Below are 2,500 nucleotides of genomic sequence, written 5' to 3'. Positions count from 1 at the left end.
AATTATTTCCATCATTATTATATGATTCACTTTAATATTTTTTCGGATACTTTAGTAATATTGCTTAACAGAATAATGTATTATTCCTCGTAAAAGATTTTTGATTTAACTTTATATAAATTTATATTAATATACTAACCAAACATAATTTTATCCATGGTATTTTAGTAATATTAATAAATAGAAGAAAGTATTTTTCTTAATAAACTTTTCTTTTATCGAAATTTTAATTATTCATATCATATTACTAATTTTCCCTAATTTTCTCTCTTATATTTCAATATTTTTAGTATATAGAAGAAAATATTTTGCCTAATAATACACTATATATTATATATTTTCTTTTAATAATACGCAAGTTTTTAATAATGACCCATATATATTAAAGCATTTCCTATAAACATCTTAATTAACAGTTACAATATTGAATGCTCATTTGAAGTGCCTCAAAACAAGAGAGAGAGAGAGAGAGAGGAGAGGAGAGAGGAGAGAGAGAGAGAGAGAGAGAGAGAGAGAAGAGAGAGAGACAGAGAGAGAGAGAGAGAGAGAGAGATCAAAAGCATATTAATACGCTATAACTAAATAAATGTTTTTATGCAGAATGAAAGCGCAAGGGAACTGGCCTCTTAAGAGAGACAGAGAAAAAAATAAGTCGAGTCCTGCAGCTAAACATTTTGACATTAATCAAACAAGGAATAAAAGGATTTTAATGTGGCATTAAACGAGGCTCCTCAGGGAACGTTCTTGACACACACACAGAGAGAGAGAGAGAGAGAGAGAGAGAGAGAGAGAGAGAGAGAGAGAGGAGAGAGAGAGAGAGAGAGAGAGAGAGAGAGAGAGAGAAGTGTGGAATAGTTATCGGTAATTTTTTACACCTTCAGTATGTAGCTCTCTATAACTGTCCTTCCATTCCAGTCTGTTCACTGTCTTTCTATTTTAGTCTTTACCCGCACATTTTCTTACCTTGTTGTTCTGTCGTCTTCTCTTCCCTCCCATGCTTTTCTTGTAATCTTAGATTACCCATTCTGTTATTCCTAATGTTCATCTATTATTTGTCATACTCATTATATGTCCTGCCCATGTCTATTTCTATTTCTTACATGATGATAGAATATCCTCTATTTTAGTTTGCTCTTGCATTTTTTTTACTCTTTATTTATCTCTTAGTGTTATTACAATAATTTTTCTTTCCATAGTTCTTTGAGTTGCAACTAGCTCAAGTCCTACGCTTTTAATAAAGCTCCAATTCCTGGTACATAAGTTAATACATGTAGGTCCATCTTATTAAATACTTTACTTTTTAAAGAAAGTGGTATTTTACATTCCATATTCTCATTTTCTTTACAAAAAGCTAATCATTTCCATGCTTATCTTTCTTTCAATTTCCGAATCATGTCCCAGGGAAACACTTACTGCCTATCCCAAGTACGTATATTAATTATCATTCTCTAAAGATTCATCCATAACAATTATTTGTTGTCTCTCTTCATTTCCATTGAACATTATCTTAGTTTTACTCATATTCATTTTCAGTCCACAAGCCTAGTTGGAAAAACTGGATGGAATAAGTCAAAGGGTTTCAACAAGGAGAGCATCCCAAGGGTAAAAAGGTAATAAAGAAATAGCGAATAAATTGTATGTTGGAAATAATGAAGCTATAAACATAAAAAGATATTAATATACTATTTAAGAGATGAGACATATATCAACCTGTTCTAAAGAAAAGTATTTACAATTTCAACCCCCCCCATTATTTTATTGCTTAAAAAGAATCTAGGTAAAGGTAATTAAAATTATTGTTATTATCATTGTTATTATTACTTATATATTTGTCAGTCAAATATGTTATATATTTTATAATTCTAATATGTAAATAATATGAATATTGTGATTTTTTCCAGTGAAAATTATTAGTTAAATACAAAAAAAAAAATATTACATGTATGCAAAAATCAAATTATTTTTGCTTCTGATACAAAAAAGATAAATTATATATAAATATATATATGTATATATATATATATATATATATATATATTTATATATATATATATATATATATATATATATATATATATATATATATATATATATATATATATATATATAAAATTCGATCATATGCAAACAAAAGTCTTGGTAATCATATAGATGAAAAATTATTCGTGCCATATTTTTAGCTGAGGGATTAAAAAGAATAAAACATAAAAAAGATATATATTATGGAAAAATAATAGGTAAGAATAATGTTTTAGTATGAAAATGAAAAGGAAAAAAAATATGAAACTAATTTTGAAAAACGGAGAGGACCAAGAATGAGGAATAATGGAATGACAAGACTTAAAAATCCTTTCAGTTTTAATATAATTTTTGGGACGTCAATTTAGCAAAGGAATTATTCATTTATAATCTTCATTCGTGGAAGACTTTCAGGGAATATTCATGTTTCATGTATAAAAAGCTGATTTTAAGTTCATTAGTTTGAAACTTATAAAGAAAT

The sequence above is a fragment of the Palaemon carinicauda genome, chromosome 34 (genome assembly GCF_036898095.1).
Source record: "Palaemon carinicauda isolate YSFRI2023 chromosome 34, ASM3689809v2, whole genome shotgun sequence".
Taxonomy (NCBI): Eukaryota; Metazoa; Arthropoda; class Malacostraca; order Decapoda; family Palaemonidae; genus Palaemon; species Palaemon carinicauda.
Note: the sequence above shows the minus strand (reverse complement) of the source record.